A 20,253-nucleotide genomic window follows, 5' to 3' on the forward strand; every position below is an offset into this window, starting at 1 on the left:
GATCTTGACCTAGTGATCTTCCTTCCTTGGCCTCCCAAAGTGCTGGTATTACAGGCATGAGCCACTGTGCCCGGTCAGGTGTTTTAAATTCTATATGTGAAATCAGAGTGAGTGATGACAACCTCAATCACTGTCTGTGTTGTATAGTTACATTTCATTTTTCTGGCATTTTTGGGGGATTGATAGTTTTCACATAAATCAATTTTCTCTGAATTGGAATTTTAACTTTCAGGATCATTGTGTTTTTCAAATCAACACATCTATTCATTAAATTATAAAAATAACACATGCTCATTATTTTAAAAAGGGATAAAAAGTTATGTGAAAACTGAAAGGTAACTCTTCCTTATGGTTCCTTTACCTTTCTCCCATATAGCTCCTGGCTTTGTGTATCCTTCCAGAAGTTTCCTATACATTTACATGCATTTTTCTTCTAAAAATTGTTTCACAAATGAGATGACACTATACATACTGTCCTTCAAATTGCTTTTCTTTTATTTCTCCCATGTTCCAACCCCCACTTTTTAATTTCTTTTTAAAAATTTTTTTCTTTTTTTAAATTATTATACTTTAATTTCTGAGATACATGTGCAGAACTTGCAGGTTTGTTATATAGGTATAAACGTGCCATGGTGGTTTTCTGCACCCATCAACCCATCATCTACATTAAGTATTTTTTCAAATGCTCTCCCTCCCCTAGCCCCCCATGCTGCCGACAGGCCCTGTTGTGTGATGTTCCCCTCCCTGTGTCCATGTGTCTCACTGTTCCACTCCCACTTATTAGTAAGAACTTGCAGTGTTTGGTTTTCTGTTTTTGTGTTAGTTTGCTGAGAATGATGGTTTCCAGCTTCATCCATGTCCCTGCAAAGGACATGAACTCATCCTTTTTTATGGCTGCATGTATTCCATGGTGTATATGTGCCACATTTTCTTTATCCAGTCTGTTATTGATGGGCATTTGTGTTGGTTCCAAGTCTTTGTATTGTGAACAGTGCTGCAAAAAACATACATGTGCATGTATTTTTATATTAGAATGATTTATAATCCTTTGGGTATATACCCAGTAATGGGATTGCTAGGTCAAATGGTATTTCTGGTTCCAGATCCTTGAGGAATGGCCACACTGTCTTCTGCAATGGTTGAACTAGTTTACATTCCCACCAACAGTGTAAAAGTGTTCCTCTTTCTCCATCTCCTTTCCAGCATCTGTTGTTTCCTGACATTTTAATGATTGCCATTCTAACTGGTGTGAGATGGTATCTCCTTGTAGTTTTGATTTGCACTTAGATTCTGGATATTAACCCATTGTCAGATGGATAGATTGCAAAAATTTTCTCCCATTCTGTAGATGGCCTGTTCACTCTGATAGTTTCTTTTGCTGCACCGAAGCTCTTTAACTAGGTCCCCTTTGTCTATTTTGGCTTTTGTTGCCATAGCTTTTGGTGTTTTAGTCATGAAGTCTTTGCCCATACTTATGTCCTCAATGGTATGGCCTCAGTTTTCTTTTAGTGTTTTTATGGTTTTAGGTCTTACATTTAAGTCTTTAATCCATCTGGAGTTAATTTTTTTATAAGGTGTAAGGACGGCGTCCAGTTTCAGATTTCTGCATATGGCTAGCCAGTTTTCCCAACACCATTTATTAAATAGGGAATCCTTTCCTCATTGCTTGTTTTGGTCAGGTTTGTCAAAGATCAGATGGTTTTAGATGTGTGGTGTCATTTCTGAGGCCTCTGTTCCATTCCATTGGTCTAGATATCAGTTTTGGTACCAGAACCATGCTGTTTTGGTTACTGTAGCCTTGCAGTATAGTTTGAAGTCAGGTAGCATGATGCCTCCAGCTTTGTTCTTTTTGCTTAGGATTGTCTTGGTTATATGGGCTCTTTTTAGGTTCCATACGAAATTTAAAGTAGCTTTTTCCAATTCTGTGAAGAAAGTCAATGGTAGCTTTTTGGGGACAGCATTGAATGTATAAATTACCTTGGGCAGTATGGCCATTTTCATGATATTGATTCTTCCTATCCACGAACATGGAATGTTTTTCCATTTGTTTGTATCCTCACTTATTTCCTTGAGCAGTGGTTTGCAGTTCTCCTTGAAGAGGTCCTTCACGTCCCATGTAAGTTGGATTCCTAGGTATCTTATTCTCTTTGTAGCAATTGTGAATGGGAGTTCACTCATGATTTGGCTATTATTGGTGTATAGGAATGCTTGTGATTTTTACACATTGATTTTGTGTCCTGAGACTTTGCTGAAGTTGCTTATCAGCTTAAGGAGATTTTGGGCTGAGATGATGGGGTTTTCTAAATAGAAAATCATGTCATCTGCAAACAGGGACAATCTGACTTCCTCTTTTCCTAATTGAATACCCTTTATTTCTTCCCCTTGCCTAAGTGCCCTGGCTGGAACATCCAATGCTATGTAGAATAGGAGTGGTGAGGGAGGGCATCCTTGTCTTATGCCAGTTTTCAAAGGGAATGCTTCCAGTTTTGCCCATTCAAATAGTTCTTATTATTTTGAGATGCATTACATCTATTCCTAGTTTATTGAGAGTTTTTAGCATGAAGGGGTGTTCAATTTTGTCAAAGACTTTTCTGCATCTATTGAGATAATCATGTGGTTTTTTATCCTTGCTTCTGTTTATGTGATGGATTACATTTATTGATTTGCGTATGTTGAACCAGCCTTGCATCCCAGGGATGAAGCCAACTTGATCGTGGCGGATAAGCTTTTTGATGTGCTGCTGTATTCAGTTTGCCAGTATTTTATTGAGGATTTTCCCAATGATGTTCATCAGGGATATTGGCCTAAAATTCTCTTTTTTTGTTGCATCTCTGCCAGGCTTTGTTATCAGGATGATGCTGGCCTTATAAAATTAGTTAGGATTCCTTCTTTTTGTATTTATTGTAATAGTTTCAGAAGGAATGGTACCAGCTCCTCTTACAACCTCTGGTAGAATTCGGCTGTGAATCCATCTGGTCCTGGACTTTATTTGTTTGGTAGGCTATTAATTATTGCCTCAGTTTCAGAACCTGTTATTGGTGTATTCAGCGATTCAACTTCTTCCTGATTTAGTCTTGGGTGGGTGTATTTGTCCAGGAATTTATCCATTTCTTCTAAGTTTTCTAGATTATTTGCATAGAGGTCTTTATAGTATTCTCTGATAGTAGTGTGTATTTCTGTGGGATCAGTGGTGATATTCCCTTTATCATTTTTTATCGTGTCTATTTGATTCTTCTTTTCTTTCTTAGCAGTCTTGCTAGTGGTCTATTTTGTTGATCTTTAAAAAAAAAACCCAGCTCTTGGATTCATTGATTTTTTGAAGTTTTTCTTTTTGTGTGTCTCTGTCTCCTTCAGTTCTGCTCTGATCTTAGTTATTTCGTGTCCTCTGCTAGCTTTTGAATTTGTTTGCTATTGCTTCTCTACTTCTTTTAATATTGAGGTTAGGGTGTTGAGTTTAGGTCTTTCCTGCTTTCTCTTGTGGGCATTCAGTGCTATAAATTTCCCTCTACAAACTGCCTTAAATGTGTCCCAGAGATTCTGGTATGTTGTGTCTTTGTTCTCATTGATTTCAAAGAACATCTTTACTTCTGCCTTCGTTTTGTTATTTACCCAGTAGTCATTCAGGAGCAGGTTGTTCAGGTTGTTCAGTTTTTATGTAGTTGTGCAGTTTTGAATGAGTTTCTTAATCCTGAGTTCTAATTTGATTGCACTGTGGTCTGAGAGACAGTTTGTTGTGATTTCTGTTCTTTGACATTTGGTGAAGAGTGTTTTACTTCCAATTATGTGGTCAATTTCAGAATAAGTGTGATATGGTGCTGAGAAGAATATATATTCTGTTGATTTGGGGTAGAGAGTTCTGTAGATTTGTATTACACCTGCTTGGTCTAGAGCTGAGTTCAAGTCCTGGACATCCTTGTTAATTTTCTGTCTAATATTAACAGTTGGGTGTTAACGTCTCCCATTATTATTGTGTGGGAGTCTAAGCCTCTTTGTAGGTCTCTAAGAACTTGCTTTATGAATCTGGGTGCTCCCGTATTTGGTGTATATATATTTAGGATAGTTAGCTCTTCTTGTTGAATTGATTCGTTTACCATTATGTGATGACTTTCTTTGTTTCTTTTCATCTTTGTTGGTTTAATGTCTGTTTTATTAGAGGCTAGGATTGCAACCCCTGCTTTTTTTCCCTTTCCATTTGTTTGGTAGATCTTCCTCCATCCCTTCATTTTAAGCCTATGGGTGTCTTAGCACATGAGATGGGTCTTCTGACTATAGCCCACCAATGGGTCTTGACTCTTTATCCAATTTGCCAGTCTGTGTCTTTTTATTGGGCATTTATCCCATTTACATTTAAGGTTAATATTGTTATGTGTGAATTTGATCCTGTCATTATGATGTTAGCTGGTTATTTTGCCCATTAATTGATGCAGTTTCTTCATAGCATTGATGATCTTTACAATTTGGTATGTTTTTGCAGTGGCTGGTACCGGTTGTTCCTTTCCATGTTTAGTGCTTCCTTCAGGAGCTCTTGTAAGGCAGGCCTGGTGGTGACAAAATCTCTCAGCATTTGCTTGTTTGTAAAGGATTTTATTTCTCGTTCACTTGTGAAGCTGGTTTGGCTGGATATGAAATTCTAGTTTGAAAAATATTTTCTTTCAGGATGTTGAATATTGGTCATGACTGTCTTCTGGATTGTAGGGTTTCTGCTGAGAGATCCCCTGTTAGTCTGATGGGCTTCCCTTTGTTGGTAACCCAACCTTTCTCTCTGGCTGCCCTTAACCTTGGTGAATCTGACAATTATGTGTCTTGAGGTTGCTCTTCTTAAGGGGTATGTTTGTGGTGTTCTCTGTATTTCCTGAATTTGAATGTTCCTTTTTTCTCTTTTTGTCTGTAATATTGTCTTCTGACTTTAATTAATTTGACATTCAATCACTGATATCCTTTCTTCCACTTGATTGAATTGACTATTGAAGCTTGTGTATCCTTCATGAAGTTCTCATACTGTGGTTTTCAGCTCCATCAGGTCATTTAAGCTCTTCTCTACACTCTTTATTCTAGTTAGCCATTTGTCTAACCTTTTTTCAAGGTTTTTTAGCTTCCTTGTGATGGGTTAGAACGTGCTCCTTTAGCTCGGAGAAGTTTGTTATTATTGACCTTCTGAAGCCTGCTTCTATCAACTCGTCAAACTCATTCTCCATACAATTTTGTTCCCTTGCTGGCGAGTACTTGTATTCTGTTGGAGGAGAAGAGACTTTCTGGTTTTTGGAAGTTTCAGCCTCTCTGCTCTGGTTTCTCCCATCTTTGTGGTTTTATCTACCTGTGGTCATTGATGTTGGTGACCTACGGATGGGGTTTTGGTGTGGTTGTCCTTTGCTATTCTGATGTTGATACTGTCCTTTGCTGATGTTGATGCTATTGGTTTCTGTTTGTTAGTTTTCCTTCTAACAGACAGGCCCCTCAGCTGCAGGTCTTTTGGAGTTTGCTGGAGGTCCACTGCAGACCCTGTTTGCCTGGGTATCACTAGCAGCGGCTGCAGAACAGCAAATATTGCTGCCTGATCTTTCTTCTGGAAGCTTGGTCCCAGAGGGCACCCACCTGTAGGAGGTGTCTGTTGACCCCTACTGGGAGGTGTCTCCCAGTCAGGCTACACAGGGGTCAGGGACCCACTTGAGGAGGCAATCTGTCCATTTTCAGAGCTCAAATGCCACGCTGGGAGAACCACTGGTCTCTTCTGAGCTGTCAGGCAGAGAAGTTGAAGTCTGCAGAAGCTGTCTGCTTCCTTTTGTTCAGGTATGCCCTGCCCCCTGAGGTGGAATCTAGAGAGGCATTAGGCCTTGCTGAGTTGAGGTGGCCTCCGCCCAGTTCGAGCTTCCTTGTGACTTTGCTTACACTGAGCATAGAACTGCCTACTCAAGCCTCAGTAATGGCGATCGTCCCTCCCTCGTCAAGCTCCAGCTCCAGCGGAGGATGCTCCAGAAATATGAATGCCCAGACTAGGATACAGGGGGTGCCTTGGAACTGGGATGCATGGCGCCGGGTGGGGGGGGGGCCGGGGGTCCGTGTGAGGCACCAGGCTGGGGTGCACCGCGGGAAGGAACAAGCTGGGTCTGGGATGCTCCCGGACTGATAGTCGCAGTGACCGAGGCAGCATCTTACCTTAAAACTCGCGGGTGAGCTCCACGCTGGGCTTGGCCATGGGCTCCAGCTGTTGAGGTTGCTGCAGAGGAGCCGCCGCCACCCCTGCAGCCAGGGCAGGACATGCTGAACTAAGCCCGATAGGAAGCTGGCTACCCAGTAGTGGCAGAGCCCGATCCAGTCAGGGCCTGCTGCATAAGAGCTCCTCTCCCGCGCCTCTGAGCGCCGCTCTTCCGCCCGCTCCAGTGCCGGACTGAGCATCGCGCCAGCGCTTCCAGCAGTCAGCGTGATGAGACTCCTGAGCGCTGGCCTCTACCCCTCTCCTGGGCTCCAGCATGAAAGGCCCGGCGTGCATAACCTGGTGTCCGGGCCGCCGGGGGAGGCAGCGTTCCCTTTCCGTGTACTTACTCAGTCCTTTCGGGCAGTGAGCAGAACTGTTCTTTGTTTTGTCGACCTGGGTACCTTGCAGGCCTTTTTCTTCCCCTGGTTCCAGGACCCGTCCAGCTTGTCCTTGCTTATTTCAGGAGGGAACTGGGAACCTGGGGCCATGCTGGGAAGGGACCTGGCAGGATCTGGGAGGCAAGGGGAAGCGGGGGAGGTTTAGAGAGTTCATCCTTCCCACCTCGCCAGCCTGTAAGCCCTACCTCAGGGATCCCGTGGCATTCTAGGAGTTCCATTTACCTTCCTTCCAGTTAGCAGCTCTGCAGTTACCTCCACCCCTGCATCAAGCTCAGGTCCTGGAGACAGGAGGGAGGGGCTGGGGGATCAGAGATCCAGCCTGTGAACTTCTGCTCTCTGCTCCAGCTAAGCACCCCATGAAATGAACAAGTTCAGTTGATTCAAGCCGCTGCACAATCATCTGCATTTTATTTGCACCTCATTGCAAGTTGTTAATTTGCAACTCTGCTCCTTCCACTCCAGCTTCCTTCTCTCCCATCTCCCCTCAGATTCTCCAGTGGCCAGGGTAAAAAATATCTGTTGGTCTTTGCCAAGGTAGACTCAGCCTTGTCAGCAGGCCTGTCCTGTGTTCTCAGGGGGAGACCTTTACCCAGAGCCACAGCAACAGCGGAATCCTGAGTAGGCGTAACTTGACGGCAGGGGAAGAAGGCTGGATCTTGTCTGGGGCAGAATTCATTTTTGTAGAGATGAACAATGCAAAAGGTGAGCAGAGGTGGGAAAAGGCCAGTTTATGAATGCAGGGAACAGCACCAGGAGCTAAAGCCCAAAACTGCCCCGTGGGCTGTCTCTGGGTCCTCAGAGGCGGGATGGGGTTCCTCCACCCACCACCACTGTCTCCCCAGTGATGTAGCTGGCATCTTCAGAGCACAGGAAAGACACGATGCCAGCACAATCCTCTGGCTCGCCTAACCTGGGGAATAGGGGAAGAAAGGAAGAGAGTAAAAGTTAAATAGTTCTGGCCCCCTCACCTGGGACACAGGGAATGAAGTTTGCTCAATCAAGAATTATCAGATGACTTTTCAGGATCAGTGTACAAGCTTTCTGCCTATCAAATAGGGTTACCATGAGGATATGCTGTTATAATTTAGTAGAAGCATACTGTACTCTGCAAAAACCATTACCCATAATATTCAAATACTGTGGAAACATACTGTTTTATAGATAGCTCAGGACACCAAGATCCAAAGTTATATAGATAAAATGGTGAGCAATTATTTCATGCTTCAAAAAAAAAAAAAATGGTTTCACATGTGCACACACTAAAGTATCAGGGAGTCTGTGTGACAGTAAATGGTGTGTTTAAAATGATTCCATTTGTACAGGTTCAACTTACAGATGACCTTTTCAGGAATCTATACTTGTCCCTTAAAGTCAGGTTCATTTGGTGAGAATGTGCTAATTCTTTTTTTTTGTCAGCGATTGCATAGTTAGGGGACACTTTAATCTGCCTGCCATAGTATGCTCTAGAGGTGGGCAGAGTGAGTAGCACAAACCTAGAAGGGCTGAATTAATGGTTCTCCATTCTAGCTGTACCTTGCAATCATTTGAGAGGCTTAAACAAAAAAAGAAAAGACAAAGAAAAACAAAAGCCCAGATGGTCAAGTCCTACCTTGGACCAATTAAAAAAGAATCTCTGGGAGTGGGCGGGGCCTGAGCACCTGCAGTTTAAAAAGCTCCACAGGTGATTCTAATGTGAATCCAGCATTGAGCTACGTGGGCTAGATCATTCATGGGAGCTCTAGGATGACAATCCCATGTCTTATTAATGAGTTATAAACCAGGCCTGTAGCTGATGCCTGACATCAGAATGGCTTTGGGAAAATTTGGGATGTCTGGACCGGTACAGAGTGGACCGGTACAGAGTTAGGCATCGCTGGCATTTGTCCTTGAGGGACAAGATGGAGGAAGTAGATAGTGCCCTGAAGCCAGAAGGTAAAGAGAGGCAGGGAACTGAGAGGAAAGTGAGCCCAACAAAGGTGCTTGAACAGTTCACTCAGCTCACTGGGGAAGAAAGTAAGTCCTTAGGCAAGGGGAGTTTGGGGCCTAGTAAAGCTCTTCATTCTTTTCATTTGGATTGTAGATCATCAACCTGAGTTTGTAAACATGTGTCATTATTCAAAGGAACTAAAAATGCATGGTTTTGGTTTTGGTCCCTGGTCTCCATGGATGCTCAGAGGTGGAGGCAATCCCCCAGATGGAGAGAGGACTCAGGGCTTCTCCCAGAGCTCTGCACTGCTGAAACCCTGACGTCTCTGGGTTTACCTTTTGAAAGGGAAGCTGACTTCTTGCTCAGGCCACTGCAGTGATAGTGTTTATGAATTTGTGGTCTGTGAGGGGCAGAGGAGAGCCTGCCTGTGTTATCTATGGGACTGAGACAGCCCGGGCTGTAGGCTGCTAAAAGGGACCAGACCTTTCCATCTTCATGCCTTTTAGAGGGCCCTTGATCCCATGACAGTTTTACCTTCTTATCTGCAGTGTTTCTTTCATTCTTTCCTCTTTTTCCTTGTCCATCCAGAGCTGCAGGAAGAAGGGAAATCTCTTTATGTTTAAGAAGAGGAAAGTGAGGAACAAAAAAGAAAGAAACTGCCCGTCCTCTTGGCAAGCAAGAGAAAGTAAGTATGGAGAACCCTCTTTCACTTCTATTTCTTTTCTAATGTCCCAGCTGTCCCCACTGCCCTCATGTGTTTCATTTGTTTCAGGTTCTAGTGATGCATTTTGCTGCATCTCTCCAATTCATCCATGTAAGGAGAGGAAACAGTGTAGTGAGAGTCTGAATACCTCAGTTTCTACCCTATGCCTTGGGAAGGTGTGTGACTGAAGTCTGGCTTGGATAGGGCAGCTGGTACAGGAGGAATATGGAAAAGCCAGGGGAAGGAGGCAGGTGGTTGAGGTTCAAGATGGTACTGGGCTTCCCGTCAGAAGATGGATGCCTTTTAAGGGGTTCCAGTGGGATGCAGAGCTCTCCTTCCTCACCATCCCTGAAGCTGGTCTTGATAAGTCCAGGTGCTAGGCAGTTCACCCCATGTTCCTTAGGGGCCAGTTCTATGGCCAGGGTCTTAGTGAGGCCAAGCAAAGCTGTTTTACTGACATTGTATGGAAAGGAAGCCCTGGAAATAGAAAACAATGGGTTAGACTCATAATTTCCAGGTCACTCTTGGTTCCTAATAACTAGACATAAGGGCAGTGCTCAGTAGGGATCTCCTGTAATGGAGGGGGCACAGTTAGGGAAACTGTCTTGTGGCTATACTCCTTAATTTTGATTTGTGGTAGAGGCAAGGCGACATCTATTTTGTGGGCAGAGACTTGTTGGTGTGATTCTAAAAGGGACACAAACTTCTTTGGGTAGCTGGGTGGGGTGGAAAGATGTACAGGATGGGATGGAAGGGGCAGTCAAAAGGAGTTCCTTACAGGAGATGGACTGAAGGCTGCTATGGAGGCCACGATCACCAGTGAGCCGCCTCTGGGAAAAAGAAGAGAGCTGGCGGTCTTCCGGCCTTATGGACCACTGCCCACACTCAGCCGATGGCAGGAGTCCCATCTCACCAGGCTCTCCCTCACTCTAACACCCTCGTTTCTCCATTCTGCTTTTCCCTGCCTTTGTCATCAGGGCTGGGGCCTTCATTAATGTCCAGAGTCTGAAGCCAAGAGAAAGAAGGAAACAGCATGAGTGAAAAACTGCTGGAGAGCATGGTAATGAGGAGTGAGATTGGGTTTCCTGGATGTTTGTCCAGAGCTAATGAGAAGATCTTAGGATGATCCTACCATCTTGCACATGAAGAAACTGAGAGTTCCAGGGGAGAAGTAGCTCTCACCAGCTTCTCAGCTGAATATTGATACATTAGGTTCAGGTGAGAGAAAAAGTGGAACCTGGTGTCTTGTTTGACAAACCAGCAGCCAAGTATGATGTGGCCCAGAGGGGCCTAAATCCTCCAGGAGCTCCTTTGAATTTGAGCTGCGTTTTCGTTTCTTCCAAAGTGAGCTGCCAATTGTCAGCCTCCTGGACTTGCCGAGAGTGTGCCATGGTTCTCAGGGGAAAATGTGGCCTGACCTTGGATTCCTGGGGTTGTTCTAGCACTTCTCTGGCTTCTGTGCTTGGAAGGAGTGGGGTCTCTTGGCCCTCTAGGATGGACTGCCTGGCTAGACCTGATTAGAAAGATGGGATCATGAGGAGGCACCTTCTGGGGAAGCTGAGGACAGGCACAATCAGAATCCCATCCATAATCCTAAAAACAAATGTGAGAGAGCCCCTGTTTGTGTATTTCTATGACAACTAACTTATATTAAAATATTCCAGTCTTACAGAAAAATTGGTAATAGAAATACAATGAATATCTGGAAGTCGCCATGGAATTCACCAATTGTTCACATTTTGTCCCCCTTTGTCCTCTCTGTAGATCTGTACAGTTTTTAAAATAGACACTGAAACTCAGTTGCAAGTTTTCTGAAAGATTTTTATATAATAAAGTAAAGAAAAATTACTAGAACAAAAATTAAAAATAAAATGTAAATTCAAAAACTTTCAGGGCTGAGTGGTGGTGAGAAAGCCATTGCACCTGTAATCCTACGCCTATGATATCAGTGAATCCACTACTTTAGATGTAAGTTTCCAAAATGGAGCTGGCTCACTCAGCCTCATGCCTCAGCTCCCTCCATCTATATACATCTAAAAATTGGCAGGATGTGGTGGCATGTGCCTATGTCCCAACTTCTCAGGAGGATGAGGTGGCAGAATAGCTTGAGCATGAGGAGGTGGAGGTTGCAGTGAGCTGAGATAGCACCACTGCACTCCAACCTAAGGGAATAGTGTGAACTCCATCACAAAAATAATCATCGAGTAAAATAAAATAAGTAAACTCAGTTCTTGAATATTACAATGCTCTATCCTAAATGCTTATCATACATTTCAGAGTCGCGATGTTCTTTACACAACCATAATCATTATAAAAGCCAAAAGTATAATAATGATGATAATGCTATCAATATATAGACATATATTTGTCCCCAAATGTGTTGTGTTTTGAAGTCGGAAACTCAATCAAGGATCAACCATTATCTTTTGCATTTGATGTACTGTGATAGTTTTAAAAGATATAAAGAAAAGATTTTAGACACATCTCATTTTATTATGCTTTGCAGATGTTATTATTATTGGTTTTTACAAATTGAAGTTCGTGGCAACCTTGTGCTAATTAAAACCATTTTCTAATGGCATGTACTCCACTTTTTGTCTCTAAGTCCATTCCGGTAATTCTTGGAATATTTCAGACTTTTTCATTATTATTATATCCATTGCGGTGGTGTGATCGATCTTTCATGTTTTTATTATAATTGTTTTTGGGGTACCACAACCACACCCAAAAGAAAATTGACAATTAATCGATAAATATTTAGCACGTTCTGGCTGCTTTGCCCTTCTCTTATCTCTCTCCCTGTCTGTGAACTCAATTCCCTAGAACACATTTATATTAGCAGTGAATATTCTGTAACCATATATTAGCTCTAAGTTTTCAAGTGAAAAGAAAGTCACACATCTTGCACTTTAAATCAAGGCTAAAAATAGTGAGCTTAGTGGGAAGGCATGTTGAAAGCTGAGGCAGGCTGAAAGCTGAGCCATGTGCACCAGTTATTAAATTGTGAGTGCAAAGGAAAAATTCTTGAAGGAAATTAAAAGTGCTACTTCTGTGAACACACATAAGTAAGAAATAAAACAACTTTATCGTTAACTAGAGAAAATTCTGATATTCTGGATAGAATCAGATTAGCCACAACATTCCCATAGCTAAAAGCCTAATCAGAAAAAGCCTAACTTTTAATTCTTTGAAGGCTGAAGTGAGGAAACCAGAAGAAAAGTTGGAAGCTAGCAAGGAGGTTGGTTTCATGGTTTAAAGCCATCTCATGGCATAAAAAGTGCAAAGGTGGGCAGGCAGCAGTGGCTCCAGCCTGTAATCCCAGCACTTTGGGAGGCGAGACGGAGGCCGGATCACAAGGTCAGGAGATGAGACCATCCTGGGGCGGAGAACCCGGGTGAAATTGATCTCTACTAAAAATACAAAAACTGGCAGGCGGGTGCGTGAGCAGCCTGTAATCCCAACTACCGGGAGGCTGAGGCAGGAGATCGTGCGTGAACCAGGGAGAGGCTGGAGCTTGCAGTGAGCTGGTCGGCCCTGCACTCCAACCCTGGGTGACAAGCCCGAGACCCGATCTCAGAAAAAGTGCAAGGTGAAGCAGCAAGTGCTGATAGAAGCTGTAGCAAAAGTATCAGAAGAAGATCCAAGCTAAGATCAGTGATGAAAGTGGCTACACCAAACAACAGATTTTCCTGTAGATGAAACAACCTTCTAGTGGAAGAAGGTGCCTGTAAGAACTTTAATAAAAGCTGAGAGGAGAAGTCAGCATAGCCTGGCTTCAAAACTTCAAAGGACAGGCTTATTCTCTTGTTGAAGGTCTAATGCAGCCAGTGACTTTTAAGTTGAAGCCAGTTTTCATTTACCCGTTCTAGAAAATTCCTATGGCTCTCAAGATTTATGCTAAATCTACTCTGCCCATGCTCTATAAATGGAAAACAAAGCCTGAATAAGAGTACATTTGTTTATAGCATGGTTAACTGAGCTATTAAAGCTCACTGTTGATAGCTACTGCTCAGACAAATATTCCTTTCAAACTATTACTGCCCATTGACAATGCAACTGGTCCGTCAAAAACTATGATGGAGATGTACAAGGAGATTAATGTTGTTTTCATGCCTGCTGACACAACATCTCTTCTGTAGTCCATGGATCAGGGGGTACTTCTGACTTGCAAGACTTATTATTTAAGAAATACATTTTGTAAGGCTGTAACTGCCATAGATAGTGACTCCTCTGATGGATCTTGGCAAAGTTAACTGAAAACCTTCTGAAAAGGATTCACCATTCTAGATGCCATTAAGAATATTTGTGATTCATGGGAGGAGGTCAAAATATCTACATTAACAGGAGTCTGGAAAAAGTTGATTCCAACCCTCATGGATGACGTGAAGGGGTTCAAGACTGCATCACAGGAAGGAACTGCAGATGTGGTGGAAATAGCAAGAGAACTAGAAGTGGAGCCTGAAGATGGGACTGCATTGCTGCAATCTCATGACAAAATGTAAACGGCTGAGGAGTTGCTTCTTATGGATAAGCAAAGAAAGTGGTTTCTTGGGATGGAATCTATTTCTGGTGAAGATGCCATGAACATTGTTGAAATCACAACACGGGATTTAGAATATTATATGAACTTAGTTGATTAAGCAGTAGCAGAGTTTGATAGGATTGACTCCAAGTTTGAAAGAAGTTCTACTGTGGGTAAATGCTATGAAACAGCATTGCATGCTACAGAGAAATCTTTTGTGAAAGGAAGAATCAACTGATGTGGGAAACTTCACTGCTGGCTTATTTGAAGAAATTGCCACAGCCACCCCAGCCTTCAGCAACACCACCCTAAGTCAGCCACCATCAATGTGGAGACAAGACCCTCCACCAGCAAAAAGATTACAGCTTCTAAAGTCTCAGATGATTGTTAGCATTTTTTAGTAATAAAGTATTTTAAAATGAAGATATGTATATGCTTTTAAAGACATAATGCTATTGCTCATTTTATAGACTATTATTAGATGACCATTATACTGTAAACATAACTTTTATATGCACTGGGAAATCAAAATATTCATGTGACTTACTTTATTATAATATTGAATTTATTGTGGTGGCCTGGAACCAGACCCACAATATCTCCGAGGTGTGCCTGTACTTAGTTTAAAACTGACTTTCATATGGTCTCTATTCAGACTGTTCATGAATGATGTTCCTCTATTTTAAAGACTATCAGAATCTGTCTGGCTGCAGTTGCTCACGCCTATAATCCCAGCACTTTGGGAGGCCGAGTGGGGCAGATCAGTTGAGGTCAGGAATTTGAGACCAGCCTGGGCAACACAGTGAAACCCTGTCTCTACTAAAAATGCAAAACATTATGCACACGTGGTGGCACATGCCTATAGTCCCAGGTACTTGGCAGGCTGAGGTACAAGAATTGCTTGAACCTGGGAGACAGAGGTTGCAGTGAGCTGAGATCGCACCACAGCACTCCAGCCTCAGTGACACAGCGAGAAAAAAAAAAAAAAAAAAAGAGGAAAGAAAAAGAAAGAGGGAAAAAGACTATCAGAATCAAAAAGTAGCTCATTGGAGAACATTTTGGCACTTTGGTCTTTATGTGTATGAAACACTAGTAAATAAATCATAGTATTTTCACGTCCTGAAACTAGTGTTGAGGAATTTTTGATGACATCTGATATAGTTATGTTTGTGCCCTCTAAATCTCATGTTGAAATGTGATCACCAGTGTTCAAGGTGGGACCTGGTGTGAGGTGTTTGGATCATGGGGGTGGATCCCTTATGAATGTCTTGGTGCCCTCCCTGTGGCAATGAGTTCTCACTCTATTAGTTCATGCCAGAACTAGTTGTTTAAAAGAGCCTAGTATCTCTCTTACTTCTTCTCTTGCCATGTAACACACCTGCTCTCTTTTGCCTCCTGCAGTGATTGTAAGCTTCCTGAGGCCTCATCAGAAGCAGATACTGGCACCACCATGCTTCTTCTACAGTCTGCAGAACCCTAAGCCAAAACGAAACTCTTTCTTTTATAAATTGCCCAGGTCAGGTATTCCTTTATAGCAACGCAGAACAAACTAATACAACATCAGAGTAAAAAGCAAAACCATGGGAAATCATAAAAAATTAGCATTTCCAAATCATGTGGGAGTATAACCTTAATAAACAAGGACAAATATTTTAATTAAAGCTCTATAATTAAAGAATGGCTGTGAAATATATTATGAATATAATGTAATTATATAGTTTCACATAAAACCCAATATTCTACCACTTGAATTTAGACATCCGGGTCTCAGATTGTCTTGACACTGCAGTTAAGAAAAAAATGATATAGGTTTTTATTTTTATTTTTTTAAAGGATGTATGTTATAAAGTGGACACTGGTCATTTAACCAGAATTAGTATTTTACTTAACTAGCAGCTTTTAATATTTCCCAACTAATGAAACATGATTCCTTTTTGGCAGCTGAAAGGGGGACAGGTGGGTGTGTAAGTTTAAGCATTGTAGTTTTTAGCATATTAGCTGCCACATCTCTGTTGGAAAGCAACAAGGCAGAAGAGCATGCCGGGGAGGAAGTCTGGGGAGGGGAGTAGATGGCGGATAGTGAAGAGCAGATGGAAGCAGACAGTAGTAGGAGCAGCAGAAGCGAACCAGAAGGGCAGGGACAGAGGAAGCTGCCCCCACCCACCCTTTACCAGGTGCATTCCAGGTGTGTGGCATGTGGCAAAGAGTCCTCACATTTACACTGCCCTTGACAAATGCATTCTAAAAGCAGACAGAGTTTGTGCTGAATGTGTTCTGAGGCCCGGCACCTGCTGCTTTAATCCCCTCTCACCTTGTCCCACACCTCCTTGGTGATATCCATTAGGCTTCCAAAGACAGGGCTGACAGCAGCGTTGGAGACTAGGATATCGATACCGCCATGAAGCTTCACAGCCTAAAGAGAGGGGTGAGGTCTGGACCAGGGTTGCAGTAAGTAAGGGAGGTGCATTTATCCATGTTGATAAAAACTTCCTTCTGAGCCAGGCGCGGTGGCTCATGCCAGGAATCATGGCACTTTGGGAGGCCAAGGTGGGAGAATCACTTGAGTTGAGGAGTTTGAGAGAAGCCTGGGCCACACAGACTTTTTCTTTATATTAAAAATGACAACAAAAACAATGACGACAAAACCTTCCTTCTTAGGAACTATCATCAAAATAACTTCTCTTTTTAAAAACATCTTTTCTTCAAAACTACCCTAAGATCTGCTGCTAAGCATTTAAGGTTGGCTTCTTTCTTTTTTTAGATGGAGTCTTGTTCTGTTACCCAGGCTGGAGTGCAGTGGCATGATCTTAGCTTACTGCAGCCTTGACCTACTGAGTTCAAGCCATATCCTGTCTCAGTCCCCAAGTACCTGAAACTACAAGTGCATGCCACCACACCCGGCCAAGTTTTGTATTTTTTTTAGAGACAGGGTCTTGCTGTGTTGCCCAGGCTGGCCTCGATCTCCTGAGCTCAAGCCATCCACCTGCCTCGGCCTCCCAAAGTGTTACAGGTGCGAGCCACCAGGAAGTTGGCCTTATTTATTTTGCAGTCTTTTCTTCCCACCTTCTATTCTTCTAAGGCTGTCTCTGAGCCTTTGCTCTCTTCTTTACACTCTCCCTTTGGGAAGCTCCTTCATTCTCATGATTTCAAGTCTCACCTCCAAATCTATTTCCAGTCCCCTCCTCTTCCTTTCACACTGAGTTCCACCCACATTTCTCCAAGTGCTTACTGTCCAGTTCACCTTGAATAAATTACCCTTATCTCAAAGTCAATCTGTCCACACTTACCTGAATGGAAAAATCGGCTTAAATAGAGCTGTAGAAACTTACCACTGGAGGGGTCTTTGAGATCGTCTATTCCAATGTAAGGTGGAGATGATGAAACAGGTTCAGGGAATTTTCTCAAGACCATATAGTTCAGTAGTGACACACTGGGGCTAGCTAAGAACAGGAGGCCTGCTTATTCTGTGTTTGGGAGGGGTGAAGTGATTTGTTCAGGGCACAAAGCTAGTTAGTGGTGGAAGAACTGAGGTCAGTCTCCCATTCTGTAGCACACCGCTAATTCATAAGAGCCCTCTGAAAGTGAGTTGGGGTCATTAGGAAACTGACTGCCCAGGAGAGCCATGATGGGAGAAGATACCAGCCTGAATTTAAAGCAATTCCATATTTGGTTATAATGTCATTTTCTCTGTCTCTGTCTCTCTCTTTTGACCTGGAGGCATGAAAGATTTAAGGCAGAAACTGACATCTAAACTGAGAAAGTCAAGAAAGGCAACATCTCACCTCCTTAATAAGGTATAAGTAGGTAGTAAGGCGTGTGCTAGAGTAATGAATGGCCAAGCAGAATCTGCCAACAAGAGTTTTCAGTACAAAGCGACCCTGAAACCAGACTTTGCATTTGCTCAGAACTGGCAATTTTAATACCTTGAACAAGTAGCAGTACATGGGCCCTTGGTCAACTTTGTGCTTCAGATTTGGCACACAGAGGGGTGTTATTAACAATGTACACCATCTGCTAGCTTCCCGTTTTAACTACTTATTCTTGTTAACTAGGTGCTAAGTTCAATTGTTTTTATGCGGTTGAACGTACGCCTGGGCTGTCAACAAAATTAAATCAGACAAAATTTAAAGTCATACACTGTTTTGAAACCAGTATTAATACTTTCTTGCACCCTTTAAATTTTGGTATCCTGGTGCAAAGCCCAGTCACCTGCCTTGGCTCTGTGTAAGTCTCACCAATGGACTTGTTACTAGGGAGGTGCAGAATAAGTTAATAAGTGATGTGCGCTGTGCTCAGTGCACGTGTGTTTGAGCTAGGAGAAGGCAGTGGATTGCTCTAGAATCACCTGGAGACATTTTCTACTCTGCTGTATACCCCATGCCCCTCTCCTTCTAGGTCTGTCAGCACAGAGATGGGAGGAGGCTGGGTTTTGATTGAACAGAGATAGGAAACCATAAAAGAAGAATGAGGCTGGGTGTGGTGGCTCACACCTATAATCCTAGCAGTTTGGTAGGCCCAGTATGGAGGATTGCTAGAGGCCAGGAGTTCAAAACCAGCCTGGGCAATAAAGCCCCAACTCTACAAAAAATTTAAAAAATGAACTGGTGTGGTGGTGCATGCCTATAGTCTTAGCCACTTGGGAGGCTGAGGTGGTAGGATTGCATGAGCTCAAGAGTTGGAGGTTACAGTGAGCTATGATCATACTACTGCACTCCAGCCAGGGAAACAGTGAGGCCCTGTCCTGGGGGAAAAAGGTGTCTTCTCAGTCTTGTTCTACCAGTGATCACTACACTAAAACGGTTAGGAGGTGTTTGCTCTGTGTTCTGATAGTTATACATTTTTAAGAAAAAATATAATCAAGCAGATAGGCAGCTAATCTGGTTTCCACTTACCACACACTTAGAAGCTTTGTGGTGCAGATGAGGAGGCCACTGGGTAGTGACCATTCTCAGGGCAGTGGCTTTTCTCATTGCAGGGTAACATGTGGCAATTGGCAGAAGACATTTCAAATAGCTGACAAGTATTCTATCATTCTCCTCTCTGACAATGGTCACACAAACTACCTGAGAGTCATTTTTGACTTCGCTCGTGTTTCCCACTTTTTGACATGGGGTTGGAAAATCTTGGTTCCTTCCCACTAAATGTCTCTTGGGCACATCTGTTCCAGTCCCACCACCACTGCTCTAAACCTGGATGACAGCAACAGCTTCCTCACTGATGCCCTGGATTCAGTGTTTCCTCTGTATATCCTTCCTACCAGAGCCAGATTATCTTTCTTAATAACCATCTTTCTCTTCCTCAAAACCTCACATGGCTTCTTATTTGCTATAAGGATGTCTAAACATATCCTTTTAAGGTCCTTAACATATCCTTTTAAGAAGCTATTGCCGGGTGCGATGGCTCATGCCTGTAATCCCAGCACTTTGGGAGGCTGAGGGGGCGGATCACCTGAGGTCAGGAGTTCAAGACCAGCCTGGCCAACATTGTGAAACCCCATCTCTACTAAAATACAAAAATTAGCTGGACGTGGTGGTGGATGCCTGTAATCCTAGCTACTTGGGATGCTGAGGCATGAGGATTGCTTGAACCTGGAGGCTGAGGTTGCAGTGAGCTAAGATTGTTCCATAGCACTAGAGCCTGGGCAACAAGAGTGAAACTCTTTCTCAAAAAAAAAAAAAAAAGAAAAAAAAAGAAAAAAAGGATATGGAGTCTCATGGCCTCTATCTTTCCAATGCAGCCCCTTTCGTAGCAGTACTTCTAAGCCTGTGCTCTTCACTGTGGACTGACAGCGCTCCTCTCTTTCCTTCAGTTCCTTCTTGGCTGTCTGCTCATTTTGCGGAGTTATCTGGAATCTCATCTCTGTTCCATCTGTCCATTCACATTTATTCCTAAACGTTTAGCTCAAGTACCCCTTCTGGGCTAGGCCTGTAGGCCTTGTTAAGTGAACCTAGTGGGGGTCACAGGATGTTATTCCAGCAGGATTTTGACATTAAATTGCTACTTACATGTCATATAGTTAGTGCTAATTGACCCAGACTCCGAAACAGCTCCTTCCACTATCAGGATCAAGTCCCCAATCTTGGGCTCTGTCCACCAGCCTAGGCCAGGCTTTTTTGGACTCACATTTGTGACTCTCTTGGACTCACATTTGGCTCTTTCCAATGCACATCTGAGCATTTGCCACACAGTTCCTTAAAAACAGAATTACCCTATACTGTCTACCACACTACCGTCTACTATTGTTAAGATCCTCCTCTTCTAAGAAGATTATGCAAATTATATCTGCCAACCTTCCAATCTGTTAGCACAATCCTGTACTTTCCATTTTTGGGTAGATTCTCCCTTCCACTCTGGGGAATAAAGTGTATCCTGAGCCTCAAGGGAAGAGGAGCTTCCTTTGTTGGATGGTTCATATTTTCTTCAGCAGCTGCAAGGCTGGTGTCCACTACTAATTGTGACATTGACTTATATACTTTCTTTGAGACTAAAGTCCAGTACCTGGTAGTCCAT

At 43.0% G+C, this 20,253-nt stretch overlaps 1 pseudogene; it reads right to left on the reverse strand.

Moving 5' to 3' along the window:
- Positions 1 to 7,336: 7,336 nt before the first annotated feature.
- Positions 7,337 to 19,600, reverse strand: LOC110743744 (annotated as a pseudogene).
- Positions 19,601 to 20,253: the final 653 nt, after the last annotated feature.

This window comes from Papio anubis, unplaced genomic scaffold (genome assembly GCF_008728515.1).
Source record: "Papio anubis isolate 15944 unplaced genomic scaffold, Panubis1.0 scaffold1297, whole genome shotgun sequence".
Taxonomy (NCBI): Eukaryota; Metazoa; Chordata; class Mammalia; order Primates; family Cercopithecidae; genus Papio; species Papio anubis.